Source organism: Procambarus clarkii, chromosome 71, assembly GCF_040958095.1.
Source record: "Procambarus clarkii isolate CNS0578487 chromosome 71, FALCON_Pclarkii_2.0, whole genome shotgun sequence".
Lineage (NCBI taxonomy): Eukaryota > Metazoa > Arthropoda > Malacostraca > Decapoda > Cambaridae > Procambarus > Procambarus clarkii.
The window spans coordinates 22159185-22176575 of NC_091220.1; the positions used below are offsets into that span (position 1 = coordinate 22159185).

The 17391-nt window shown below is 38.9% G+C and overlaps 1 pseudogene; it reads right to left on the reverse strand.

Annotated features, from left to right (window-relative positions):
- Positions 1–14621: 14621 nt before the first annotated feature.
- LOC138356291 (S-adenosylmethionine synthase-like) lies at positions 14622–15780 on the reverse strand (annotated as a pseudogene).
- Between the last annotated feature and the right edge of the window lie 1611 nt (positions 15781–17391).

Here is a 17391-nt window from a genome sequence, read left to right on the forward strand (position 1 = left end):
ACCTGGTGAGGACAAGGTGTACTGGCCACAAGGGCCAGTTTCCAGTCCGGTTCAGCTCACAACACAGCCGCTGCTGACCTCTGGTGAGGTGGTGCTCAGACGACAACGCCATCTATGGAGTGGATACGTCGGGCGTTTGTGTCTGAGCCTGTAAGTGAGGTGCTTTAGTGTGTCCCTGTTATTGATGACGTGTCTGCTTACAGAGTCGACCTGGGACTGCTGTAAGGGAAGTTGAGTAAGTCTACCCAAGGCAGCCGTCCCCATACCTTGCGCTTTGCTGCAGCAGCTGTGAGTCGTCTCCCGGAGGAATACTGTGGTGTTACCCTGCCAGTGAAGTGGCAGTAGAAGGATTGTCATTCCCGGGACCGACTGCTGGAGACGATTGACCACTGGGGTATTGAGGACAGGAGAGGGATCTGTGGTATCACACGAGGCTCCTGACTAGGGCGCTACCCTAGTATCGCTCGTGGCGTGGCCTGACCAGCGTTGCTGATCCGGAACCTGCCAGCTGTGTTGCTGGACTTGTGGTTGACGGCCTCCACAGCGGTGCCCCCAGTGGAACTGTGTTTTGGCTGGCCTGTGGCCGGGGTAGACTCAGCTTCTCAAAGGATTCGTTGTGAGGCCACGAAAGCACCGAGAGCTTGGATCCAGAGTCTTCAGGAGAAGACGTTTGTGTAAATAATTCCCCTGTACAGTGTTAATACCCCTCCCCCCGTGTAATCTTTTTATATATTATTTATTGGTGATGGAAATAATTATGGTATTAAGTTCTTGACTTTATTTCCCTTCCCCTTTAAGTTACTTGCGTCACGGATCTCATCCCTTGAAAGCCACTACTGGCTTGGGGCCGGATACCCTTCCTCATAACATCAGAGTACGAACCCAGTTGCGACCCGAGAGGGCCGTAACATAATTGGCATCCCCAGCGGGATCCGTCCCCTTGTTAAGTATGTTTGACAGGGGTGGTGAAGTGGCGTAATCCCTGTATATAATTCCCCCTGTGTGTGACGATTGGGACGTTATACGTCCTGTGCAGTGCTAAGAGTGACAAAGTGCAATATTGTGTAGTGCGGTGCTCGGCGTGATTCAGTGCAATATTGTAGAGCGAAGTGTTCGCTGTGATTCAGTGCGATATTGTGTAGTGCGGTGCCCGAAGTAATTACGTGCAATATTGGCAAGTGAGGCGCCAGGTGCGATAAAGTGCAATATTGACGTAGAACAGTGCTCGGTGCGTTAAGTGCTAACGTGAAAGCGGTGAGTTACGTGCTAAGTGTTCCATCTGTGACAATGGCAGAAAAAGCTACCATCGATGATCTGGACGATGTTCAGGCTTTTCTGAACAGAGAGGACTGTCTTGCCAGATTAAAATATCTGAGCAAACCAGAAATAGTGCTAGTTAGTGCCTACTTGGAGATAAAGATCTGTGCCAGTGATTCCCGTGTGGAGATCTTATCCAAGGTTCACCGGCATTTGAAGGCCGAAGAAAAACAAGAAAGTGAGGCACTAGGTACCAAGGAAAGTGAAGAAGTTGCTTCCACTGAAAAGGAAGACAAAGGTAGTGACATTGACAGTGATGCAGGTGAGCTGAATATTAGCTTACTTACAGTCAAAATGCGCGCCTTAGAGATAAATCGCGAGATAGAGTGGAAGAAGTTAGAATTAGAACGAGAATTAAAAGATAAAGAAATGGAGATGAAAGATAAAGAATTGGCGATGAGGCGTTTAGAATTAGAATGAGAAGAAAGAAGAGAAGAACGAGAGAGAGAAAGAGAAGAACGAGAGAGAGAAAGAGAAGAACGAGACAGACAAGAACGACGAGACAGAGAGGAAAGAGAGAGACAACATGAGCTAGAAGTAATACGGTTAGGTGGTCGGAGGCCATAAGGAACATCAAAATGGTCCCCAAATTCAACGAGAAGGAAGTTTCAAAGTTCTTCGCAGTCTTCGAGAAAGTCGCTGCCTCTTTGGAGTGGCCAAGGGAGAATTGGGCCATCATGATACAGTCAGTCTTGACTGGGAAGGCCCAAATCGCCTACTCCACGTTATCCCTTGACGACTCCGGCGATTACGACAAGGTGAAGAAGGTTGTGCTCATGGCTTACCAATTGGTACCTGAGGCTTACAGGCAGAAGTTCAGAAACCTGAATAAGACCTCAGAACACACTTTCACCGAATTCGCCACTATCAAGGAACGACTTTTCTAGGAATGGTGTGCTTCTCGGAAGGTGGAGACCAAAGAAGACCTCGAGCAGCTCATACTGCTAGAGGACTTCAAGGATTGTTTGTCTGGAGACCTGAAGACGTACTTAGAGGAGCAGCAGGTGGAGACCTTGAGTGCGGCAGCCACCATGGCTGAGGAATACATCCTGACTCATAGGCCGTCTGCTAAGTACGTCCCGAGGAATTACCAACGCCGGTTTGACAGACCTCATGACGAAGTGGAAAGACCCGTCCCACAAAGCGCTAAGAAGACGCCCCCAAGTAGCCCTCGAAGGAAGAGTCCTAGCAGTCCGAAACACCGGAGTCCAAGGAGGAATGTGGTGTGCTGGACTTGTGGGCAGAAAGGGCATGTAGCTGCTATGTGCCGAGGCAGAAGAGGTGGCAGAGCACGTAGGGAGGTGATGATGATGAGCTGTGTAAGACCACCAGCAGGAAACCAGTCTACGACTACGCAGGAAGGACCAAGTTTGTTCGCCCCTCACACTTCAAGCGGGTACGTAACGTGTGATCATACTGGCAGATCAGTTGTAGTGCTCAGAGATAGTGGAGCAGCCCAGTCCCTGATCGTGAGAAGCTCGTTACCCGAGGGAGTAAGTGTGGACGGGAGACAACAGGTTGTCCTGGTTGGGTTTCCTAGGACGCAGTACATCGCCCCCTTAGTGCCAGTACATCTCGACTCGCCTTACTTCAGCGGCACATGTGCGTTGGCAGTAGTCGATACCCTCCCTAAGCAGGGATTGACGTGGTACTAGCCAACGATTTGGTGACAGATTGGAGCATCAATCTTCCCAAGGTCGTGGACGAGTCGGCCGGAACAGCAAGGTCAGAGGTAACAACAGGCAGTGGTAATGTCCAGGTACAGTCAGACCCGGAATCAGATAACATGTTTAATTTATCCTCTACCCTACAGATTGACAGTATTCTAGTAGAGTCTCCTGATTCTTCTCCCGACAAGGAACATGTGGTTATGATAGCAGAAGCAACTGAGCAAGAAGAGAGGTCTCGTGTGCAAGCACCCACGGATACCAACGAGTCTCGAGCGAAGGCGGATGTGTACTTGCGGTATGGCAAGGTACAGCGTTCATTGAACCGGCCAGAGATTCCCCAGACGTCAGAGGTATGTGAGGTGTGTTCGAAAGGTCTAGTGCCCTCTTTGGTCCAAACCAGGCTAATGGATGTAGCCGGCTATGGACATTTCAAGCTCAGGAAGCTTATCCCTAAGTTAACCAAATGTTTCTTAGCGATGTTTTGTTGTACTCTTATGTGTGTTCTCAGTAAGGATCAGTGGACGACCCGAAGGATGATGGCTCCATTGAACATCGTGAAGAGATCTCAGGGATTAGAGACATGCACTGTGAGTGTTGCAGTCGAAGAAGGGACCAGGAAGGTGATGGTTGATACAGGAGGTACGAGAGATGATAATATGAGTGTCTGTTTCCGACAGGTTGACACCCCCCGCGTGATTGCTGAGCCTCAATGTAGCATTATACGGAACGTTGGTCGACCTGACGGTGGCAGAGCGAATGCCATCTTCAATGTACAAACAGCCCTGTTGGGACTAGGTGTGGACCTAGTAGAAGCATATGTAGTAAGTATAGACTTACCGACTGTCGCTGTCACTCTGAATTATCTGACCCCTGTATTCCAGGTTCCCGTCTCCCTGAAGGACTACCGGACCGGTACTAGAAATGCTGTCTGTGATCAGCAATCATCGGTGTCACGACACAGGGAAGTGTCGAGTCGACCCAGATCGTTTCGAAACCAATCCTTACTCGAGAGATGTGAGAATATGCCCCTGCTGGACATCGCAGTAGAGATGTGGACGATTGCAACAGACAAGCCATTGCCTAATATCTTCAAGTTTCCTTTGTGCGAGAGTTCCCCAGTAGTACAGTTCTGTGGACAAGACAGCCTCATCATTCCCGGTAAAGGTGTTCGTGAATCTGTGTGGAGTGGTATCCACGTACTAATTTGGTTTGTATTTCTCTTTCTAGAAACCCAAACCAAATTCTTTTTGGTGGGGAGGTGTTACGGACCCGAATCCAGCGTCCGAGCACGGAGCAGTGACGACCGCGCCATCTGTGGGTCAGCTCCCGAAACCCCCACCAAATGGACGACGACACCTGGTGAGGACAAGGTGTACTGGCCACAAGGGCCAGTTTCCAGTCCGGTTCAGCTCACAACACAGCCGCTGCTGACCTCTGGTGAGGTGGTGCTCAGACGACAACGCCATCTATGGAGTGGATACGTCGGGCGTTTGTGTCTGAGCCTGTAAGTGAGGTGCTTTAGTGTGTCCCTGTTATTGATGACGTGTCTGCTTAAAGAGTCGACCTGGGACTGCTGTAAGGGAAGTTGAGTGAGTCTACCCAAGGCAGCCGTCCCCATACCTTGTGCTTTGCTGCAGCAGCTGTGAGTCGTCTCCCGGAGGAACACTGTGGTGTTACCCTGCCAGTGAAGTGGCAGTAGAAGGATTGTCATTCCCGGGACCGACTGCTGGAGACGATTGACCACTGGGGTATTGAATACAGGAGAGTGATCTGTGGTATCACATGAGGCTCCTGACTAGGGCGCTACCCTAGTATCGCTCGTAGAGTGGCCTGACAGGCGTTGCTGATCCGGAACCTACCAGCTGTGTTGCTGGACTTGTGGTTGACGGCCTCCACAGCGGTGCCCCCAGTGGAACTGTGTTTTGGCCGGCCTGTGGCCGGGGTAGACTCAGCTTCTCAAAGGATTCGTTGTGAGGCCACGAAAGCACTGAGAGCTTGGATCCAGAGTCTTCAGGAGAAGACGTTTGTGTAAATAATTCCCCTGTACAGTGTTAATACCCCTCCCCCCGTGTAATATTTTTATATATTATTTATTGGTGATGGAAATAATTATGGTATTAAGTTCTTGACTTTATTTCCCTTCCCCTTTAAGTTACTTGCGTCACGGATCTCATCCCTTGAAATCCACTACTGGCTTGGGGCCGGATACCCTTCCTCATAACATCAGAGTACGAACTCAGTTGCGACCCGAGAGGGCCGTAACACAAACCAAGATGAGAAAATAACAAGGGAAGTGAGTTTATTATCTCTTTCAAACCAAGATGAGAAAATAACAAGGAAGAGGAAAAGGAAGAAAAGAAAAAGAAAAAGAAGAAAGAAAAGAAAAAAAAGAAGGAAGAAAAGAAGAAGAAGAAGGAAGAGAAAAAGAAAAAGGAGGAAGAACTTTCTGCAAAGCTAATAAAATATTTGGTTATACAAACTATAAAACAATCATTCCCAATATTATCTGAAGAACCTCCAACCCCATTGACTTTATCAGTCTCCTCATCATTATCATCATTATCATCATCATCATCATCATCATCATCATCAAAAAAAAGAAAAAAAAAAGAAAAATAGTTGTTAAAATTTAGTTGGTTTTGATTGTTAAATTTATAGACATGGAAAGTAAAATTTTTTTCATTGTCAGTAGGATTTATAAATAAATAAAAGAATAATTTGAATTACAGGATGCATTGTGCAGTTAAACCATGTACTGTATATATTTTTTAGTACAAATTAACAAATTTATAGATCTACTAAAGAATTGGAATCTGCTAAAGCTCAAGTGCAACTATAATAGTATGAAATATTTTTACCATATGCAGCAAAAATAGAGCTGTATAGTCCTTCGAATGTAGAAGCTGGGTGTAGTGGAGTTTTGAGAATATAATAAGTTTTTTGTTACAAAAGAATAAAATGAAACCTTTTTTCGAGGAACATTTACTTTCATCCTAGACTGAGAGAGTGTGCTAGCCAAAGCTCCTCCGTTTTAAAGCTATTTATTATACATTATGGATGTTTTAATGATTGAACTATTGGTTTTAGTTGAAGCTCTGAGGACAGAATTAAATTACTTACGGGACGAAGTACAGCAGTTGAAATAGCATCAGGCGAAAAGAAATAAGGAGACCAGCTTTAAAAAAACCACTTGGAAAGTTGTTAAGGATAGAGGTCTTAAGAAAACTTTGGTAATAAATTATCTATCAGCTCACCCACAAGATGAACTTCATTCAGATTACAGTGCTTAAAGTAACAGTTACCTAATTTTTAATTAAAGCTCTTCTAACCTTTGATATATATTGATGAAAATATCCTTGAAACGTGCTTTACAAACTTACAAAAAAAACAGCTCTTCTAATAAAATTTTAATCATCACAAAAACTTGGCCTATTGGGTGGGGCCTTGCATGGCGGGCAGGGTGAAGCGTGTGAATTGACTAGCATTTACGTCCACACGTCACAAACGGTTTATGTCAGTGTTCGTATTTCCTTATCATAATGGAGACACGCCCTGTATTTAAAAGCATAACCAGCCTGGATGAACATTTGTTTGAACAGTTTACCAAAGATACATTAGCTTTACAGTCATTCATTTTCAGACCTGGTGAAAAAAAAAAAAAAAAATACACAGCGTCAGCGTCTGTGGTCAACCCTTGAGCCCATAATGTTTGCAAGTACTCTGCATTGGTTGCAGTCTTTTCCAACATTTTCTGGGCTGATATTTTGGCTCAGAGGCGTGTGGTTGATAAGTACTTAAGTAATGATGTTTTTTTTATATCTTATTTTGAGTTAGTTAAAAATTTATGACCTCTTGTTCTTTTAAGCTTTGTATAACAGCAATTATAAAAACTTAGCCCAGACTTGTCACTGGCTGTGCTTGTTCTGCCTGACTTGTCATTGGGTGTGCTTGTTCTGCCTGACTGACTTGTCACTGGCTGTGTATGTTCTGCCTGACTTGTCATTGGGTGGGCTTGTTCTGCCTGACTGACTTGTCACTGGCTGTACTTGTTCTGCCTAACTGTGACTTGTCACTGGCTTTATTTACTTAAATCATTATTACCATTGAGATGTTGTGGGTAATTATAACTGTATATAATTAAAGTCAGAATCATCCTTTATTAACTTATTTACCTTAAATTAAACCTCACATTAGTACACGCCAGGAATTTTTTGTGGGTGCATAATTTTAAAAATCAAAACTATTATTAATGTCATCAATTCTCATTATATATTTCCACACAATAACAACTCCAATAATCATATTCTCATATAAAAATGAACAGTAGACCTAATAAAAATGGGCACACTAGATGTTTGTACATGAATGTATTTTTCATTTAAAACACTTTTAATAACCATAGGAAAGTTGGAACCAAACATTATCACTAGTCGTCCTTTGAAACTTTTAAGTATACTATCGATAGTCATATAAAAATTCCGAATGGGTTCATTGATTATAAGTATATTGGCATTTGAATATTCTTTATTAATACAAGTTTCTTTAACTATATGCCTAATATACCCGTTTGGTAACCATTTAACTGCAGTTATATACTCTAATCTTTCTGTGTTTTCTGTTGGAATAATGCTCACACCTCGATCCAGCAAAAAACTCTCAACCCATCCACCACGAGCATAAATAGACACCACAGTGTCCTTTGGGTTTATAAAACTCATTATTTCATCAAGTTCCTTCTTGGTAAGTATATGCTTTCCAAAAATAAAAATGTGCTCTTGCCAATAACAATCGTTAGCATGATTACAAATATTTTGAAGATGTTCTAATCTTATTTTTGATGCACAATTTAAGACAGTAGATTTCGGCTGGAAATAAGCAATCTCACCTTGCCAAGATAATCGTTCATCTTCAGAAAAGAAAGATGAACGTGGATAACCATCTATTGGTAGTTCAGGGTGGAATTGAGGTGAAAATTTATTATTTATATGATGTCCCCAGAATTGAATATGTGCAACTGAAAGATCTTGCAACAGAATGTGATCTAAATCAACTTCAATATTTACTAACTTAGGTAGAGAGGATTTCTTTTTCTTTGGGTGTATCATTAACACTATTAAATGTAAAAATGCACCATAAAATAAATCTGTTTGGTTGCCTTCAGGAAATTCTTTGATTATTATGATATATGTACTGTAAAATAGAATAATTAAATAAAATAAAGTTAATATAACCTGATAACAGTTCATATAAAAAAAAGGAGTAACATTAATCCCATACTTAAAACCATATAATAACCATGTACTCCATAGATTAATTTCCACATAAAATAAGTAATCATTAAACATGCTACTAGAAATAAGACATTTGTGTCATCTATAGTACATATACCAATTCCTAAGCAGAAATATATAACCATATATTGAACTTGCTTCCTGCAAACTTCTCTGTTTCTTTCACATATTAGGCAAAAAACAAGTGCAACAAAATTCACTTCTCTAAGCCCTGAATAATACCAAAAAAGACCACAAAGAACTGTCCACAGGTTAAATATGTGTGTACTATAAACATCATCTAAATACAGTTGAATTTCATATGAAAGTGGTTGCCAAATGAAATCTTCTAACAGCAACATCATGATGATAATGATGATGATGATGATGATGGAAGCCAATCAATAAGTCTATTCTTACTTAAACATCCTGTAGACAAAAGAAAAAAATATGATTTCGATTATTTCCACACCATACAACACACACATACATAAATCAGCGATGTTTCTTATATTTATAGACTTCCCCATCTTTATATATATGAAGATCAATAGTTCGAAGAATATCCCCTAAACAATCTAAATTGTTTTCAGATTTTGTTTTAGGAAGGCAGTTTAATCTTTTAAGATTTTGTTTGGGGAGAGAACAGAGAAGAATAGTCTCTAACCAATTTACACATTTAAATTTTTTCATAAGTAAATTATACAAATTATATATAACAATTCTTGTTACTTCATTTACATATTTTACAGTAGGTGATCGATAATATACATTACTTAAATTATCTTTTAGGTCATATATATCGGTATGAGACAGAAGAATGGGTTTAATACATCTTTCATTCAATATAGGTTTTCTAATTAGAGAATAAGGTATTTTTCCTTGTATAGTCCAAATAGATTCCATAAGAGCCCATCCTTGATATCGTAACGTATTTTCTAAGAGAATAATGTATAATTTGATAATATGAATTCTTTTTAGGAGTTTGTATAAATAATAACTGAATTGTCTTCGAATAAAATCAAGAATAAATTCACATCAGTAATGATCCCATTTTCCATTTATTATTAAAAACCCAATATTTTGACATATATCTATATATGTGTCAAACATAACTGATATAATATTATTAAATTCACTATGTAACATATCAAACATTGGCAATAAATATGCTTTATATTATAATTATAAAGATTTGCCCGTTTTTTATACCTACCATCCCAGGTATACAATAATTACTATCTCTATTATAATCTCATTTGTGTTATTATTATCTTTCTATAAAATATAGTGAGACTAAGACGTGGAGGTGGGGGAGGGGGAGGGGGGTGCATCCAAGAATCTCTCTATCAAGTCGATAATATGGCCAGATTGTTGACGTCCTTATTTTTGCAAGCGTCCATGAACACATCATCTTCTTCATCAGTGAAGTGTCGCCACTGTCATCCTTGACCCCGACTCAAAACTTAATTTAACCCCCCAAAAAATATAAAAATTGGTGTTCTATGATAATGTATAAACACTATAAACCTCATTGAGATGGTAACTAAAATAGAAAGTTAGTTGGTATAGTTTAACAACCTGTTGTAACATATCTATATTTATAATATAATAATTAATATATGGTCAGTTTAAATTTGCATTTTTTTATATAAAATAGTATGAAATAAAATATTAATATACAGTTATTCCTCATCATTGATATTTGCACATTGAGCACATATTAAATCAAAACTATTAAAACGTGTAAATCTTACCGCTACCATATCACACCAATTGATTTTTTGTTTTAGAGCAAAATATTCATCCTTTAGAGATTTAGAACAATGAAGACAGTAGTGGCGTTCGCTTATATTAATTTCATTAAATGTCGCCAATTGTTGTCCAAGAATTGTATTAATATCTTTTTCAAATGAATTATTCAGTTCAATTTCCAATACATCAAATTTTAAATTGTTAGTGATTGTTGCAATCATATGATGTTCACAAATTACATCTTTTCCTTTAAATAATCGAACTAATGAAAATGTTGGCATAGTTTGAATTGTTATTAACATATCTGTATAAATGATATAATAATTAAAACTTGGATGATATTCACCATTAAAGGTGCATTTTGTTTTTAACCAAAATATAAAATCTGGTGTTCTATGACAAGATAATGCATAGGCACTATAAATCTCACTGTAAGTTAACGGAGGTGGTAACCAACAATTGCATTCAACATCATATTCATGTCAGTCATATAAATTATATATAGAGAGAACATCATCTAGAAATCTTTGAAAAGTCCCATCTATTGTAATAACACAAAATTTTTCCATAGAAGAATTACAATAATGGTCATAACAGTACATATATATACTTGAAATAGATGAACAAATAACTAAAACATTGTCTTCACAACTCCTTTCTTGCACCTGACACATTTCAGTATTTACATGAATTATAAAGTTACGTAGTCCCAAAATACAATACATAATAAAACATAAATCATGATTCCTCTTACTTACCATTAGTAGATGTACATTAATATTTAAATTATAACAGGGTTTATTTTGTTCAGATAAAATGTTTCTAAATTTGATTACTGAAATTTCTTTCACTTTTTTTCTCCAGTCTTCCTCCCTATTAATATCAGAAGAATCTGGCATAAGCACCAATACATCAAAAGAAAAAGAAAAAGAATTAAACATAGAAAATGAACAAATAGCATTTTGCGGTAACTGTTGTACAAGTGGTGATTGTGGCTGCGATTCGATAATTAAAAATTGCAAAGATGAATGCCGCTTTACTATCTTCAAAACTATACTGACTATATCCACTCCAGGAACATAATCGACACGTGTAATTTCACCTTTACTTGGAACATGATTGATTAGAAGGGCCTGTTCACAATAATATGTTTGTTCTGATGATTGAAGAATTATATTTTCGGTCAGATAGAGTGCAGAATGTACCTTATAATGATTAATATTAGATTGCTGTAAGTTTTGAAAAGAAAAAAGAAAAATAACTGTATATCCATAAAAAATATTCAGAACAGTTGACGTGGGATACATTCGAAGACAAATATTTAACAATTGTAAAATTTCATCTGTATCCCGAGAGAACATTGTCATAGCTGTCACTAAGGACCACACTTTGTTTTTGTTTATCATACCTTTTAAACGATGATTAACACTCGTCATTGTTTTTAATGTTGATGTAAACATAGGATGATCATTCAATAACTCAAATAGTTCAGAGTCTTTTTTTTCTTGACCCATTTTCGACCAGTTATTCATTTTAGTCTCGATCATCTTTAGAAGGCCTCTCATACAGTATCTTCCATCGGTTATGTTGTATTTGATGTAACATAATTGTTCCACAATATAGGATGCATTGTAAAGAGACAAATTACCATCTTCATTGCTGTGTAGAAGTGGACTAGGGAAAAGAGTATATGAATACCATATTAATCGATGATAAAGAGTGCGGAATGGCATGTATGACGAGTCAAGAATAACATGGCTCCAAATTTTACAAACTCTGGAACAAATAATTAAAAGATGACGATATGGAACCAGTGCAAATATGTTTTCTAATAACACCTGTGGTAGGGACGACATTTTTTGGATTACAGTTTGCATCAACACCTGTTGTATTACAGTGTTCAGTAAGCAAAACAGTAAGTAATTTAAGTAGGGTAGTAGTAGTAGTAGTCTTTTTTTTTTAAATCAGGGACTCAAATCTCTTTTTTTTCAACTATCCATCAGGGTGTTTGTGACTGTTGTCACATCTGCACACGTTCAATGTTGAATATACTATCCAATATCATTGGATACTAACCAGAAAACTAATCAATATCGACATAGTATAGAGTATATAGTATAGTGCTGGATACTGGAAAACAATCCAACATTGAATGACTCATTCAACATTGAATTACTCATTCAATATTGAATGATATTCCAATATTTAATATAATATCCAATATCACTTAATACTGGAAAACTACTCAACAGGATAAAAACAATAACATATTTGACTTTGGTTGAATAATTACTTTATTTTTAAAAATATCTGAATTAAAAATCATATAATTAAAAAAAGAGAAAATTAAGAATGAGTAATCTACTGTCAATAATTATTATGTTAATAATATTAATTATTTTCCTAACAGTTATAGTAGTCATTAATTCACGGAAAAAATTTAAAAATATTAAAAAATTATATAAAAAGGAAAACAATTACAATTCCATCAGCCATGAAACAACACCAGAGTCCATTGAGCTATCTCAACAATCTTCCCTCGGTCCAACAGAAGCTTCTAAAGTACCTCAAGAATCATTAACATCAGTCAGCAGAACATTAACAACTGAGGCCTCCGAACTGCCTCAAGAACCTCAAGAAACATCACAAACTGAGGCCCCCGATCTGCCTCAAGAAACATCACAAACTGAGGCTTCTGAACCACCCCAAGAAACATTAAAATTGAAACCTCTGAACCACCCCAAGAAACATTAACAACTGAGGCCTCCAAACTGCCTCAAGAACCTCATTTAGAAACATCACAAACTGAGACCTCTGAAGAAACATTAACAACCGAGGCCTCTGAACTACCTCAAACAAGTGAAAATGAGTCCTCTGGCGTTCCTCACGTCATCAGTCAAATGGAATCCGTCGAACAACCTCATGAATTACTTCAAGAATTATTACAATCCTCCATCTGTCAAGCAGATTTCTCTAAACTACCACATGAAACAAAAGAATATGCCCAAGAAACAAAAGAATTCGTTTGTCAAACAGATTCGTCTGAACTTCGAAAATCCAAAATGAAATCCAAACTTATAGAATCATTATTCTCGCCATTTATCGAAGACATAAAAACTTATAAAGGTCTCTTTATTGTTCCCAAACCACCAATTTCGTATAATCCTAAAACTATTACTGAAACTGATAAGACACTAATTCAACCTTTTAATAAATTCCTTAGTTATTATGATGAAATCCACAAATACTTTACCAATGGTTATTCTGCATATTACATAAATAAACTATATACAAATTCTAATATTGATAGGGGATATTATACAAAAAATCCAATTGTATTAATATTTCCATGGAATTTCCATAATTTCACACCTGATATTTATACAGATCGAAATGAAATAAAAGACGTCAAATTAAAGAACAATTTAGATGCATCACGTAAAAAATTTCGAAAGGAAGGAAAACTATTTTACATGAACAAATTGTTGATATCATGTACCCATGCTGCAAGTCAAGATATATTTAATTGTGGATTTTATTTGGACAGTTTCCCAATGAAAGAAAATTCACTACCCCCATTCGTGGTTATGAAACTTGAACTCGAAGACGGTCATAATGAGGTGGAATGTAAAATGTTAGCTAAGAATATTAATTCCTCAGACACATTTGCTAGCATTAAATTTAACATTTATGTGGAAGTCGAGAAAGAAGAACAAACAAAAGAATCACATGGAGGAGGAGAATTACAAAATGCAGGAGAAGGAGTAGGAAAGGTAAAAACTTCACAAACAGTAGAAGGAGGAGGAGGAGGAGGAGAACCGCAAACAGTTGGAGGAGAAGGAGGAGGAGGAGAAGAACCACAAACAGTTGGAGGAGGAGGAGGAGGAGGAGGAGAAGAACCACAAACAGTTGGAGGAGAAGGAGGAGGAGGAGAAGAACCACAAACAGTTGAAGGAGAAGGAGGAGGAGGAGGAGAAGAACCACAAACAGTTGGAGGAGGAGAAGAACCACAAACAGTTGGAGGAGAAGGAGGAGAAGAACCACAAACAGTTGGAGGAGAAGGAGGAGGAGGAGGAGGAGAAGAACCACAAACAGTTGGAGGAGAAGGAGGAGGAGGAGGAGAAGAAGAACAAACAGTTGGAGGAGGAGGAGGAGAAGAACCACAAACAGTTGGAGGAGGAGAAGAACCACAAACAGTTGGAGAAGGAGGAGGAGGAGGAGAAGAACCACAAACAGTTGGAGGAGGAGGAGGAGAAGAACCACAAACAGTTGGAGGAGAAGGAGGAGGAGGAGGAGGAGAAGAAGAACCACAAACAGTTGGAGGAGGAGGAGGAGGACCACAGCCCCACCGAAAAAAATATAAAAAAAAACTGGATTCGGTTTAAAGGAAGAAAACGTATTTATCTTGACCCAGACGCTGGTCTTATAGTCATTTTAATTTTATTTACTCTGATATATAAAAGGCCCGGAGATTTTATATACTCTGGTATATAAAACGTCAAAAAAGTATATAAAATTATCAATTGAATATAAAATTAAAGGTTCCCACCGAACAATACTTGTCTATATCAGCAAACTGGCCATAGTCATCCTTATGAATTATTTGACTCTAAAATTCAGGGATGGTCAACTTCTTGGGCTGCTCCCAAGAGAACTGTTGCCGTCCAAAATGTCCATAACACGAGGTATCACTGTAAATTGGTCTCTTTAAGCCCAGCTCCTTGACAATATGTCCTAGTCGTAGATCAAAGTTGTGGTTAACAATCTTCAGAAGCTGTTTTGATGTGTACTGTGAGGTGCCATAGTGGAAGATGCTGATGCTTATGGGGTGCACAACACTAAGATACCTGAACCAAACAGCGTCTACATAATTTGTTTTTCACCAATGACTTGGCAACCCATCGGGCGGCATAGGCCGCTGAGCGGTCAATCTTTGTGTAATCTTTGCCAGAGAACGCTCCCCCGCCGTGAGCGCCCCACCCACCGTAAGTGTCAACGATGATTTTCCTACCAGTTAGCCCAGCGTTACCTTGAGGTCCACCCATGATGAATTCTCCGCAAGGGTTGATGTGGTATTTCGTTTGAGTATCTATATATTTTTCAGGAATAATGACCTTGATGACCTTCTCTATAACCTCGTCACGCAAAGCTTCGACAGTAATTTGTTCCGAGTGCTGTACAGAAGCGACAACAGTGTTCACTCTTTTGGGAATAACAGCTCCTTGATCGAAGGCATACTGGCATGTGACTTGAGTCTTACAGTCAGGTCGCGCCCACCAGAACGTCCCATCTCTTCGCAGCTCTGCAATCTTCTGATTGAGACGGTGTGCCAGCATAATAGTTAAGGGCATGCACTCATCGGTCTCATCAGTGGCATAACCAAACATCAGTCCCTGGTCCCCTGAACCAATGTTGTCATCACTGCGCCCGATGTGTACACCATTAGCAATCTCCGCACACTTTTGCTCCAGGGCCAGAAAAATATTGCAGGTCTTGTAGTCAAAGCCCTTTCGTGAATCATCAAAACCAATTTTCTTAACAATATCACACACAATTTGTTGATAATTAACTTGGGCCTTGGACGTAATCTCCCCACAGATCAGGATCATACCAGTTTTGGTACACGTTTCACAAGCAACTTTGGCGTCAGGGTCCTGGCTAAGATGGGCATCAAGCACTGCGTCGCTGATCTGATCGCAAATTTTGTCGGGGTGGCCTTCGCCTACGCTCTCACTGGTGAAGAGGAACGTCTCATGATCTCCATCCATGCTCTCAGCGCACTATCCTGGGGAACGAAAATGTTACTTCTAAGTACTCTTGAATTTGGGACCAGGTTTCCTTGGCTAGATTTTAACTAAATAAAAATCCGTTATGTAAAGGAATATTATTAAAAACATTGACCTAATTGTGTGAAGAGAGAAAGAGAGAGAGAACGCTAACCTGGTCACGTGGAGAGAGAGCAACTGAGCAACTGTAAAGCAAGTGTGCAGCTGCTCTGTCTTATAACAAAACTGTGAGTCAAAAAAGAATATGGATCATTTATTTTATTTTGAAATGATTATAAACCATTAAAAAAACCATTATTACTCATTCTAATTGCAAGAGTGAATGTATAATTTGGTAACCTGTAATCCTTAACTCTTAATGAACATAATAATTCCATCTGGTGAAAGGGATAATAATAATATTGTGTCAATAATTATAGAAGTATTTATTATAGTTATATAATTGTCATATATAAAAATGTAATAGAAGGAACAATAAGATTTGAAATTCAATTCATATATTTCCAACCGGTCTCCAAGGTAAACAGCGTCTGTCAAATGGTAGATAAGATACATTATAAATCATCCTTATTATATGTTGTTAACAAAAAGCTGCTGTACGTGTGGACATTTGAATCCAAGATGCTTTTTCTCTATTATTAATTCTCTCCCGCAACCACCACATTCTCTTTTTTTTTTTGGTTCATAATGATTGAGATGACGATGATGTTCCCTAATAATACTTCTAATTTCTAGAAGAGTCTTGGGTATGAAGTATTCAATATGGTCTCCCTCAGCGCCTTCAGCTGCCAACACATCTGCGCGTTCATTTCCATAAATTCCAACATGGGAGGGAATCCACAGGAACTTGACAACTCTTCCCTGGTTGGTTAGTACCTTCACAACTCTCTTAATTTCAGCGACTATTGTAAGATTCTCGTCCCGATCTTTATTTAGGCTTTGCAGTGCTGCTCTCGAATCAGTGCAAATCACTGCACCAGTAGTATTCTGTTCAATAATATACCTTAACGCCATAGCAATGGCAGTTAACTCTGCTTGTGTTGAAGAGGTATAGTTCTCAATGCGCGCTTTTTCCTCATTTTTTGGTGGAAAAAATACATCATCCTTCTTAATTACCGTGTATGCTGCACCCGCCCGGCCATTAATAGGATTAGATGACCCATCATTGAAGATTTGATGTAGTTCATCTTCAGCTTCATTATAAATTTCCTTAAGATACATGTGGCTTATTTCTTGGGGTACCATGTTGGTTTTTTTCTTTACCATATCATTGATGATAATCCTGCACGAGTCATTCAGGGGATCCACCCAGGGAGGTAATCTTTCTACAGGCATGAGCTCACGAGCTTGTTGAAGTAGGTGAAGATTTTCAAGGTAGCCGACTGCTCTGTGATGCCATTTTTTCCTTCTCTTGTTTCCCCCTGAAAGTAGCACAGAGCTCAATTTTTTTTTAGCCATGTCATTATAATGGGGATCTCTGGCAATCCTAATTGCAAGCTTAGCATTCAGTTCCACAATTCTTTCTTTAATACTGGGAAGGGATAATAACTCTTTTTGTAGATTGGACATTTCAGCAGTTTTTGTCTTTGGAAC